The following is a 13,560-nucleotide window of genomic DNA, read 5'->3' on the forward strand; positions in this document are numbered from 1 at the left end:
GAGTGCACTGTCAGATAAACAGAGTGTCAGATCCATGAAGATAGCGATGGGTAACAGAGCAGAAAGAATACAAACTACAGTCTTTCCATCCCCAGCTAACTCCTTGCCTCCCAAAAAAGGCAGTCCAAGGCCCTGAAGTTTACTGATGCTTCCCATAACTAACAAAATTAAGGTGTGAAGCCAAGAAGTTCCTTCACCATCAACATTTCCAATGGCCGATTTTACTCTTTTTACCTTGTGCACTGTTTTTGATACTCTCCTAACTTCTAGGGAGAATGCTACCTGGTTCTCTGAACCTGCCAAAACAATCACAACTAAGAAGATTTAATTATTTAAAACTACCATAGAACATCAAAACCTACTCCTTTATGGAAGCAAAACATACATTGTTCTGGAAATAATGCTTTGCCTACCATGCATCTATAAATCCAGAGATATACAGAGCCTATAGGTGATAAAGGGCAAAAAACTCAGTCATTTGTTGAAAACTTATAATCTTTGAAAACACCGATCAGAACACGTTCTGGTGTCCTCAGCATAAGGACATGGGGCTGCCAGAACAAGTCCAGAGGAGGCCATGAGGATGATCAGGGGCTGGAGCACCTCCTGTATGAAGATAGGCTGAGAAAGTTGGGGCTGCTCAGCCTGGAGAAGAGAAGGCTGCGTGGAGACCTCATAGCAGCCTTCCAGTATCTGAAGGGGGCCTACAAGGATGCTGGAGAGGGACTCTTCATTAGGGACTGTAGTGATAGGACAAGGAGTGGTGAGTTCAAACTTAAACAGCGGAAGTTCAGGTTAGATATAAGGAAGAAGTTCTTTACTGTGAGGGTGAGGCACTGGCACAGGTTGCCCAGAGAAGTGGCAAATGTTCCATGCCATGCAGTGGTCAAGGCCAGGGTGGACAGGGCTTGGAGCAACCTGGTCTAGTGTGAGGCGTTCCTGCCCATGGCAGGAGGGTTGGAACTAGATGATCTTCAGGTCCTTTTCAACCCTAGCTATTCTATGATTCTACATCAGCTGCTTCATCTTATAACAGGAGTAACATGTTGTTCAAGGAACTGTGAGATGTATTTACATTACACACCTCTTGTTAACTCTCCAATACCAAATGACTGGGGAGATAATCTGACTAATACAGGAATCATTAGGAGATGCAGAAATATTTGACTGCAGGGATCAAGTGCTGCAGAGGCAGCTGGGTGTGCCCGAACACTCCAGGAGGGATCAGGAATTCAAGTCCAACATGAATCCAGATGAGCCTTACATATACAGTTAATATAACCACAAAATAAACTCTTAAAAGCATCAAGGAATGCATGCTGAGGCAGCTGCAATTACTTCTTTCTTGTCTGTCCACGACTGCAACATGTACCTGCAGTTATTTAGGCTGGCCAGTATATATAGCTTGCTTTACACTTGCACAGTTACACCATGTCAGTTATTTTTTTCATAAAGAACTGTTTCCAGCCTCTGAAAAGAAACAAAACAAACCCAAACCAGAAACATTTCTGATCTTCTGCCTATAGTGGGTTTGATTAAAAGGTTATTAAAAGGAGTTAGGCCTGGTAACATAAAAAGATCTGCATGTTACTGCAAAGTAAGAGAAGACATGAATTTAGCACACATCACAGAATTATAGAATGGTTTGGGATGGAAGGGAGCTTAAGGCCATAGTTTCTCTGTATTCCTCCCAGGTTACCTGTCCTTGCTTCCACTCTCTTCCACAAAAAGGAAATAGGCTTCCATTTTGCGCTGGAATTTGTCCAGGAGCTACTTTGTTCATCCACGCAGGTCTCCTGGCGTTCTTCCGCAGCCTCCTCTTTATTGGGATGCATTGCTCCCAAGCTTGGCAGAGGTGACTGTTTAATACCAACCAGGTTTCCTGGGCCCGTCTTCCCTCTAGGGCCTTATTCCGTAGTACTCTACCAAGCAGATAGGGCCAAAGTCTGCTCTCATGAAGTCTTGGGTACCAAGCTTGCTTCATACCCTCCTCGTCGCCCTAAGGATCTTGAACTCCACCATTTCATGGTCACTGCAGACAAGGCTGTTCTCAAGCTTTACATTCGCCACCAGCCCCTCCTTCCTGGTGAGAACAAGGTGTAGCACAGCCCCTCTCCTTGGTGGCTCCTCTAACACTTGGAGAATGAAGTTATTATCAACACATTCCAGAAACCTCCTGGATTGTTTATGCCCTGCTGTGCTGTCCCTCCAACAGATAACCAGGATGGTTAAAGTCTCCCCATGATTACCAGGGCTTATGAACATGAGGCCTCCATCCACTCAGTCTTCCTGGTTGGGTGGCCTGTAGCAGACCCCCACTATGTCACCTGTCCCTTCAAGCCTGACCCATAAGCTCTTGGTTGGCTCTTCATCCATCCCTAGGCAGAGCTCCATTTACTCCAGCTCGTCACTGACACAGAGGGTGACACCCCCTCCTCATCTTTCCTGGCTGTCCTTCCTGAAGAGCCTCTATTCTTCCATCTCAACGCTCCAGTCATCATACATCAGATATTCAACAGTAACTGATTTACACATGCTCTTACCATGTTTTAAATACAAGAAACTTTAATGAAAAAGGTGTAAGCTATCTGCTAAGCACCACGGTTAAGAGCATGCAAATAACCACTAAGGAACAGAGGTCAAATTACTAGCTTTCAGGAAATTATTCCTATCTACCTTCAGACATATCTTACAGCCTTCTCACTTGAAAAATGCCATGTTGTGTAAAACACATCATATTCAAACGTTAAACTAAGCCTGGAGCCCACTTGGTAGATTTGTCTCAAATGAGTCCACAGAGAAACACTTCAGATTCACATTATTAGGACAGCAGAAGATGTAGCAGTGTTCTTGCCACTGTTCACACAGATCTATAGACCAACACCCTAAATTCTGAACCTAACTGTGAAGACCAGAATTCATTCCTTCTGGTCATCTTTTAGTTTTTAAGCAGCCAGTAAAATACGCCAGCAGCCATGCCCACTGTAGGTCTGATGAAAGATGATGCTGGCAACAGACCCTCTAGAAAATGGGTTTTAAAGAGGTTACTGAGATTGATTAGCTAGTTTGATTAGTGAATCAATTAGTTAGATTGATTAGTGAAGAAAATCACTAAGTTATTATGATCTTATACACACCCCTTTCCTCATATCTCTGTTCCTCAAAATGGAAGTCATATCTGCTTGTTCCGTTAAGAGAGAACTCCAGGTCAGTTCAGAACTCCAACTTCAAGCTCAGGCACTGTGATAACACTCCATGTCAAATTCAGTCTACAGGCTTGATAATAAAAATATTAGTTTTGTGCAACTATCCTGCTACATAGTAATTTTTAATTCTTCTTATTCTTAATTTCTCCTTTTATGTGCTCACTTTAATGGCAGTGCCAAAAATTTCACATGCTGTTATGTACAGTTTGGGGTAACGGTGAATAATTACCTGAAGGTATGCTAGCCAAGATTCAGTGCCTCAGGGTACCATACTTCTGCACTAATGATAGCAGTTTTAGTGACAAAACACTACTTTATAACCAGGTTTGTTTTAACGTTACATAGTTGAAGGCATCAAACTAGCGGAACTAAAAGACCTGCAGAATTCACTTGTGAAAAGGAGTTTTTCACTCTTGCAAAGAGTGGAAAAAGATGGTATTTCACTACTGCACAGAGAATTAAAGAAGGAAGCAACATTTCTTTGGAATTATAAAACCCACAAAAGTCATCCCAGCCTTTCCTCACAAAACAAGAAAGAAAAGTAAGAGAGCTAAACACACTTATTTTTTGCTCAGATGTCAAATTCCTGCTGGCTTCCAGATCCATTCTTTGACTGTTTCTATTCAAAGGATAATAGAAACAATGTCTGAAATTCCAAGCTCTATGGATTGTAGCTACACATTTAAACGTGGTGCTAATCTGACAACATGAACATTAAAAACTTCTACATACTACAGATTAAATCTTTCTTTTTATGCTTCTGAAGTCCTAAATTAAGCTGCAGAATCTACTCCTATATATGCTCCTCAGACTGTAGAGTATAAATGCTAAAAGTTTTGCTTTTAAGTTTACAGAATTACATCACATCCTGGGGCATAAAATCTAAAAAAGAAAACCCAAACCAAAAAACAAACCACAAACCCCAAAATCCTGTGTTGTATTTTCTTTCCTAAGAAAGCCTTGGTCATTTCAATGAGGACATAACTCTGAAAGCTAAAGATAATACTATTTTTCATTTGATACAGTCTGAACTTCAGACAACATACACAAATCTGAAGCTGAGGGACTACTGGGATGGTGAGAGCAAGCGATGCGAAAGGATGCAGGCTATGGGGAAATCAGACACTGTGAAGCTCTGAAGGAGACAGGTCCTAGAATAAACTTCCCCTTGGATTATCTGTGCATATCCAGATCCCTACAGTGTTGCTGAATTGCAGTTTTGGTTTTGAACAGATAACCCCTAAGTTACATGCATCAAAATCCAGTGAGTATTTGTCAATATTCTGTTGTTTCACTGCTGATCAAGCAAGCCTGTGGTCAGAACATTTTCTGCCCATGTTGAAATCCAAACTGTCTCCCCATGCCTCACTGGGTACAAAAAGCCTCCACCTAATTGCCAAATGGCAATTTCTTCCTTTGCCAATGTCCACGACAGTTATGCACTGTGGGTACACAAATCTGACACATTCAGAATGCTGAATTTATCATTAAGATACGTGAATTTTGGGGCTCCCTACAATTTGGACTGAATTAACTGAAATCCATTTTTATTTATATGAAGTTTTTGTAGAAGTACCCAGGTGAAGAAAAAGGATAGAAACAGCGAAGTTCCACAGTGTTCTCTCTTATGCATTTATTTGAGAGCATTTAATCCCTCCAGACCTAGAGGGATTTTCACAGATCAGGTAAGTAAATTTTATTCTAAGAATAGCTTAAACTTAGCTTTTTTCCTCTCCTTCCTCAAAATGTTTCCGCAACAAGAATGAGGTGTATCGATATATTTTTGACCTACTTTGCTGGCTTAGAGGGTGCAACTTCTACTCCAATTAATCCAAAAGGAATGAATTCCAACCTGGAGAATCTCAAGACTTCCAGCCAGCAGATGAAGCAGCAAGTCACCTTTCCCTCTGGCTTACAGGATGATGTCTTCTCTGCCTAAGCACTCTAAGAAAGGCAAAAATAAAATGGCAGCTAAATGTACCCTTCTTTTTAATAGTAAAGACAAATGATTAAAAATAAGTTACATAAACCCTATTTTATAAAATGAGGGAATTATGATAATTTTCTAGAAAAGGACATAAAACTTTGTACCAAAGTCTGCAAAAAATAACAACTTTGAGCTTATCAAAAGATTGCTATATGCATCAAAATACTGCACATAAGAACTGCCACCTTCTAGCTAACATTACAAAGGAACATTAGGAAGTAACCTGAGCTTTAAATACAGACTAATCAATAATTATTAAGATTTTAGACCCATTTGTCTAATGTACATAGTACTAGGCATTATCAGAAGGAAACCACAAACCAGACTGTGTCCGCTGTGGCAGCTCTCAAGTTCTTTAGTCAGAACTTTCTACCTTTCTAAATCAAGATACCCAGTGCCAAAACTTCATGTGAAAATATATATGGAAGACATCATATGAAGGGGTTCTTAACTAAGCTGGTCAGAAAAGACCTACTGCTTGAACATGCTGTTTCAGAGAGGCACTGCTTTCTGTGGCAGAAGAGAAGGCTCTGTGTTTCAGCTCTGCACCAAACTGACACAAAAAACCAAGCTACTTCCCCCGTAGCTCCTCAGTTTCCAAATGTCACACACCCAAACCAGGATGTGCTGATGCTTTCCTGGGACATGAAGAAAGGAGAATACTGTTTGCTATGCAATAAACCTAAACACTAGAGAGGTAACACTGAACACCAATCTGCCAATACATACTAAAGAAAGCTGTTCCCATGGATGTGTCTTACCTCCTTACAATAAATCCAATGAGTCTCAAGATCCTTCAGTGACTTCTGCCTGTTTAGCTATACCATAGCCAATAGCCAGAGTATTTCAGAGCTACCTGGATACCGATGGACAAGGGCAAGACCCGAATGTTCTGTTTTGACCTTGCCCTGACTTAATGCTAAATAATTAGGATTTTAATGCCTTGACACATTTACTGCTCTGATAAATTTATCTGAACAGGAACAGTGGATTAAAAAGTTTTCAGGAAAGAATGACAGTGTAAGTCTTGTGCGTTGTTTCCTTTAAAAACAGGCCACTAAAAACCCACCTGAGCTCTCTGTAGCAGATACCTATTATTTCTATTAATGAAAATACTTTTGCATTACAGCACAGACTGTGCAACGGCATCCAGTTCCTCTTGTTTGTTCCGGGTGCTGCATGCATTACTGCAAAGGCACTTCAAAGGGCACCAAAGTAGTCTAGAGCACCAGGTCTTTACACTGGCCAGTGACCTTAAGCAATCACTTTGCTGGAAGTGCAAAAGTCAAGTCCAGGAATCAGCTATATGCTGATAGAAACATCTTTGACCTTAATGTAACACACGAACAAGTAAGGAAGACTTGTATCTACAGCATTATCCACATAAGAACACGATGCCAAACATTTCTGCTTTGACTGCCACATGCTTATTTATCTGACCAGTTTAGGTGTCCCTCCTACTTCTATTTCAAACAACAAGCAAAGAAATGAATGCACAAATCAACTGTAAAAGGTTCTGTAGCTATTACCTTCTTAAGCAGCTAACATTGTGAATCTCACTCTTCAAATGACAGCTAAAACCCCAGAATCTTAATGACTGATACAACAGCATTCCTCTGAGAAGGAAAATAATGGCATTTCATATTAAGAGTTGATTTTTGGAACTCCTTGTTGGCAGGATAGAGCAGATACAACAAACTTAAACGAGTGCAAGAACAGACTGGACAAGTACTTGGAAGAGACCCATCAGAGGCTACCAGACAAACCACAGCAAGTTTGGTTCTCCTCAGCTGAAAACAGAGTCTGAGAGACCACTGAGTCAGTTCTGTGGTGAAAACAAACACCACAGATTACTAGCCTTTATGACTGGCAAAGATAGGTCTGGAACAAGCCAAAGAGCATGCATTTGTGTTAGGACAAAACAAAAAGCATCAGGAAAAAAAAAAAAAGAGATGTCCTGTTAAAAGTACTCAAGAACTGACCTGTACACATACTAGGCAACTCTTAATTAGAAACACTCAGCTGTTATCAGCACTATATTCAATTGCTTTAGTAAGTAACAGCAAACCCACCACCCTTCCAAAACCACACAACAAAAAACCCCAAACCCACACCCCTGGACTTGTTACAGGAAATGCCACAGCACAGAGAGAAACCACACTTTCCCCTCTTTTTAAAATGCCATGCAATTGATTTTAATATGCCACTATATAACTGCTGAATGAATTCTATCTCTTATATATACAATATCTGGCTCAGTCCTGAGGACAACTTACACCAAATGGCAGACAGTAGCTCTGCAATATGAGAGCTTACCTACTACCTACCAGGAAATACATTATAACATCTCTTCAAATCTGAGAAATAACTGCAACAAGATCTGCTCTGCCAATAACTCCTAGTAACAGGATGTCCAACAAGAACTCAGGAGCAGCTGATTTATCATTTTTATAGCAGATTTATCTCCCTCTTATAGCAGATGAACGAAGTTCACAAACTTTAGGACACTGGCATCCAAACTTCTTCAATTTTCATCTCAGCTCTCTCTGACATACTGTCCCTTCTTATGCTTGCCTGAGAGGGGACACATGAATACACTAATGGGGCTGTGGGCACTGGAATTCTGTAATATGATGACCCCACAGCTCTGCAGACAATGACCTGCTTCTCTAGGGCAGAACAGCTGCATGATGCCCCCCTGAGTTTTACTGTCTCAGTGCATAGCTGTCAGCTAACAGAGCAGCAGGCGGCTGCTCAGCCACTGCAGCTGTGGCTGCTACTTCAGTGATGATAACACAAAGACTTGCACAGGCATTACCAAAGAGAAAGAAATGGAGTAGACTGGCAATGAAACCACCTCCTGAAGATAACCTCAGATACCCTTTTCCAGTCATAAAATTTCTCATTACCCTATGACAACAAGGAATAAGGAAGCTGACAGCCTCTAAAGCCCTACAGTTTGAGGTTACTTAAATATTTTTGCATTACTCTGAGATAAATCACAACTATTATTCCCAGAACCTGTATCTATTTAATTCTTTTTTACACAGAGGCAGAAACTCCAAAGAACTTCAAATATCAGAGTTTGCAATAGTGCCATTTACAAAGTGACAGACAATGTTCGTAAGTATTTACCTGGGTTTTTCCAAAGGCAGCCAGTATTCACCTACCCTATTTTCAAGTACAAACATTAGCACCGAAAATCAGCAAATGCTCTGGTAGGAACATCTTTGACCTGCACAGCATTAGGATAGCAGTCTACTACATTAGCACAGTGAAATAAATAAGAGATGTCCATGTAAGTAAACCTTCAAATTATAATATTTTCTTAGAAAGTCCATCTTTCCTTTGGTGTTTATCTTTTCATTATGCCTGTTCTTAATAATACATGAAACACTTTCATTAATCTTCACAGAAACATAACACAAGAGGTACCTGGATTGTTGTCTTTCCCTTATCATGAAAGATAGTTTCTCTTGCTAGCTTTAGACTTCAGTTGTGTATTTAAAGTTCCCAACTGTGACCTTCACAATAGTGATCTGAAATGTATGTTAAAATCTTGTGTTTCCCAGCTAAATTTTGTTTCTTTATCTTGCATATTTCTACAGCTTTTTTCAGACCAAGGGAATGGAGAGGGAGATGAAAATCACCATTATCAGCTATTTCTTGGTAGCAATAGTGAACTAAAAACAAAACCAAAAACCCACAACACAGTAAAACTTCCTGTGATGCAGAGATGACAGCGGAAGCCTGGCTGAGAAGATACTGTATGAAAGTTACTAGACATGAAGCAAATAAGCAAATGAACAAATTGCCAAAAAATCGAATCATGAAATCGGAGCAGTAAATGCACGACAACCTATTAGAGCATCTGTACTTGTAGAACAGAGAAGAACAAGCCTTAATGCAGGCTACCTACAATAATTTATTTCAGCTACTCACAGACAAGGAGGAATCATCACATGTTTTTCCCTCTTTGCAAGACATTTTACAATTAATAATTGATATGAGGAAGAAGCATTGATGTATGAATCCCAGGACAATTGCTTTTAAAGCAGAAGCATATAGGTTTCTTTCCCTCACTCTATGAAGACATATAAGCGTTAAAACTAACAAAACAACCTATAGAAGATTTAATCCTTTTATCCTATCTGTAGGTTGTGCAGGTTTGTAAATAGGTAAGCAATGCGTATTCGGGGTACTGCTTAAGCTCTATGGGAAGGTTTGCAAATGAAAATATCAGTTAAAAATTACTATTTTCTGTCAACATCTGCAAACATTCCAGCATGGTTTGAGAAGCACTTTGAGTTTTTCTTATCATAGTGCTAGAACACACCACCACTTATATCATGCAGGAGCAAATCTTAAGCACCCAAAAGAGATCTGAAAGACCAGCAGACACTTTGGCACTGTAGATAGAAAAAAGTTCTTGAGGAGGAAAAGTGGCTTTGTCACAACAATGGTAAGAGGAAATAATGGCAGCAGTGTGACACAGAACAGGAGACAAGGCAGGAAATGAGAGTACAAGAAGCAAGGACATGCATTTCTATCCTGTGAAAGTACAGAGAACTACTAAAAGCAGACAGGATGGAACAGCTAAGGCTGCAGCAGCAAGGTCTGAGGTTTCCCCTGCCCCCTCCCTACTTCCTTTTTTGTTTATTGCCTGAATTCAGACCATGAGACACAGAGACTGTGGATGACAAATCACATTTGCACTTCAACACTTAAATCTACAGTAGAAGAGAATAAGAATACTAATGCTTGCAAGTTATCATGCCCTGAAAGCAGAGGTACAATGTGCTTACACAGCCTTTCCCCTCCTTCTCTCCCCAAATATCATCTCTCAGCTTACAAAAATTACGGGGTTTACGACTGGCCCAAAGCTTACCTTCAGCTATTTGAGCTATTTGTGTAAGAAACAACCCTGCAAGCAATTATATGGAACAGAATACTTTGTAAATACAAACACAAGACCTAGAATTGTGGTTTCAAATAGGCCTGTATTTTGCTGTCTTTTCCTATACTATAGGAAAACACAGATCTGTACTTAGTCTGAAAGATGCACCCAAAACAAGCATTTTGTCACCTCAGCAGTATTTGCCCGAGAGGTTTTTAAAGAATCAACTACACATTTTTAGGTTAGCTTTCTGCCACTGAAACAGAGCCAGAAGTTATTCTGCTAAGGAGCTGGAAATCCACTGGGTCCTGGAAAGCTCTGAACAGGCTGCTTGTCTGCAAGCCAAACATGCCACAAAGCACTACCATGGGCAAAACAACTGCATTTACACAGAGAATTGCTGTGTGGTTGCATATTGGACCCAGGGGAGACTACAGAATAGCTATACAATTCCAGAACAATACCACATATGAAGATTGTTGCATTACTGCAGAACTACAGTGAATCAAAAATGCCTTTAAGGTTTATTGCAAGCAAAACACCTCATGCATATATAAAGCGAACCCTAAGAACTGGACAGAGTTACATTTTTACTTAAGAAATGTAACATGCCATCTTAACTTGAAGGAACAAACGTCATATTATGAAATGATTTTAAAGCCTCTCCTTACTGCAATGTCTTAGAATAGCAGTCAGACATGTTCATAAATCTTTCTAAAGTATAATAGTCTTCTTTTTCCTTCCCTTGTTAAGTTTCAGGGGAACTTTTGGACTAAACAAAGCATCAAGTCTCAAGTCTTATTGCTCCTTGCAGCCATCAGAACAGCCATGCAAGCCATTTTAAGGAGTCCTTTAACCTCAAATTGTTTCTAATAGTACCAGACACAAATAAGAATCAGTTTATATAATACTACAGTAAAAACTCACTATTTCTCTTTCCTTTTATTTTATCCAAATGAAAACTTTTTGTTGCATGTTACCTGCAGAGAGTTCAAATGCAGCCAAGACAGCTCCAGGAGAGCACACTTCGCAGTTAAAAATAGCAATCACTGCAGTAATAATTTTCCACATAGTACATCAACGTAGAACATGATTTCCCCTAGCTCTTGGCACAAGGCTGCAAAGGTATAGCTCCAGTACTGTCCATAATATAGAAGGGGTTGTAGTAACCGTGGTAAGGCAAACAATTCCATCTACCACATACACTGTGAGGTAGAAAAGACTAGCAGAGGAAACAAGCTAGCTTTCAAGCTACACATGCAGGACCATAATCAAAATGTCAGAGAGTATGTCTCAGAAATATATCTAAGCTTTCCTAGCCCCTAGATACAAAAGAAAACCAGTCTGAAAGATATACCTCAGTTTCCACCATCAGCTAAGAAAATACAGCCATACCTACTAAAAATTTCCTCTTCAATAAAGTCTAAATAACCATTAGATTAGATACTATAGTAGATTTCGACTTCAGAAAGAGCTAAGCCCAGAAAGAATGAAGAACACTACTCTGATCCAGAACAGTCCCTCCAAACAAACAAATCTATAACCAAACAGATTTACATTTACTTTACTACGATATAAATGGCTTTAGAAGTATTGAGAAAGAATTAACTTATGGCAGAACACTCAATTTCCTTCTAAGACAAATCTACAAGTGTTTTAATGCCCATTTTCATTTCCATGCCACCATGTCAGAAGGGGCTCAGACCTACAGAAATCGTATTTGAACACAGACATCTTCCAGGTAAAACCATGTAATTACTATTCTTCATCACACAACATTCCTGCAGATATGACTCAATGGTGTTTTCATTAGACTTTACCTTCAGGAAAACAACAGGATCACCCTAAAGGCGGGGGGCAAGGCAGTTAAGAACAATATGAAAACTAGAGTGCTCTCTATTCACAGGGCATTTAAGCAGTATAAAGGCATTTTTGTCCTCCAGCAGAGTATAAGCACAGGGAATGTGGATATGATAAGAGGTACATACACGCAGAGGTAGGAGCTTCTCAGTCTTGAACCTCACAATTCTCATAAAGCACTTCAAATACTTGACAGAAGAGTAACATTTAATCTGTTTTGGCAAAGTCTGGCATACAAATTTCCAAATCCAAGAAGCAATCCTGAGCCTCAGAGTAACCAAAAACTTGTCTGCTTAAAGATAGCAGCTATCAGAAAAGTGGGGAATGAAACCAAGAGGTCTTTCAAAGGCTGACTGATTCCTTATCTTGAAGCAAAGCTGACTCCTCAATCTTACTCTCTATACCAGACCAGAAGTGGAATGCCATCAGTTTTATTCTGAAATATCTCCGTGGAATTAATTTATGGAATTAATCATTGTAAGAGGCATTTCATACTGGGATGCATGCATTTTTATACACCGTTATCAGATGTTCAAGAAAACACTCAATCCTCTTTCATTTGGACACCTTTCTGTGTTCACATTAAGGCAGATGAATTTAACTTCATGTTGCTCTTAAGATGAGAAACCACAACTCTTTCACCTAATGGAAGTGTTTTTGTGATTTAATTTCAGCAACCATAAGAAGTTGATTATTTTGCTATGTAAATAACTTGATTATTTTGTTAAGTAATCCAAACCTATTGGTTTGGACCTGTGTTTTGTAATTGGCAGGATCCCATCAGTTTGAAAACTAGGTCTAATCACAGATTAGTCTGTCTCAAAAGATAAAAACTCTTCAGACAAAAATACAAACATAATGACCAGTATTCTCTTTCCTATCTTCTGTGTGGTCCTCCTGGAGCAGCAAAGGAGCAGGAAGGGCAAAGCACCTATCACTAGTCATTCAAGACAGAAGTTGCGCGTTTTGCAACACCCTCAATGCATCGAGACCAATGCCCTCAAACCGGTACTTCCAAACACAGAGATCAATCACCAGTTCCCTAAAAACCCACTGAAAAGGAAGGTGTCCCTGGATTTCTTAATCTAACTTTAGCTCTTTCTACCCTGATGAGTAACATACGGAGAGACAGGATATCCTGCACTTTAAAGACAAATTTGATTTACTTTCTGACATAGACATGACTATATTCTTTCCAATGTATTTATGAAAAATGTAGAAAATGTTTCACCACAGAAGAAAACAAGTGTTTCCACAAGACAGCATCAAACTCTACTCTCCCTGGTTGTGTACAGATTAAAGCACACCTTAAATATTTCTGCCATAGCAGAGGTGATTCATCAGACAAGCCACAATCACCCCATTTCGAGCACGGTAGTGTTACTTAACACAGCAGTTACAGGTCATTTGTCCTCAGAAATGAACACAAACGCTTCAGGTGCACAACTACAAACAGTCTGATCTATTCTTTTGGTACTCCTGTGACCACACAGCAACTCGTTCCAACTTGCTAAACCACAGAAATAACAACTTAATCACAAAAGAGCTTTTTATTGGGTTGTCAAGCTGATTTTGTCTACCATGCAAACTACTGCAAGAAGCAGCATAAG

General features: G+C 39.7%; 1 protein-coding gene across 10 annotated transcripts in view; it reads right to left on the reverse strand.

The window, feature by feature from the left end:
• CELF1 (CUGBP Elav-like family member 1) overlaps positions 1–13,560 on the reverse strand; it is a 64,742-nt gene that overhangs the window by 31,934 nt on the left and 19,248 nt on the right. The window contains exon 2 of one of the 10 annotated variants that reach the window (XM_080619418.1): positions 5,059–5,150. The exons of the other annotated variants lie outside the window; for them this stretch is intronic. The gene's annotated coding sequence lies outside the window, so the exon portion shown is untranslated. The remainder of the gene's footprint in view (positions 1–5,058; positions 5,151–13,560) is intronic. 10 annotated transcript variants of the gene reach the window in all.

The sequence above is a fragment of the Psittacula echo genome (genome assembly GCF_963264785.1).
Source record: "Psittacula echo genome assembly, chromosome: 5".
Taxonomy (NCBI): Eukaryota; Metazoa; Chordata; class Aves; order Psittaciformes; family Psittacidae; genus Psittacula; species Psittacula echo.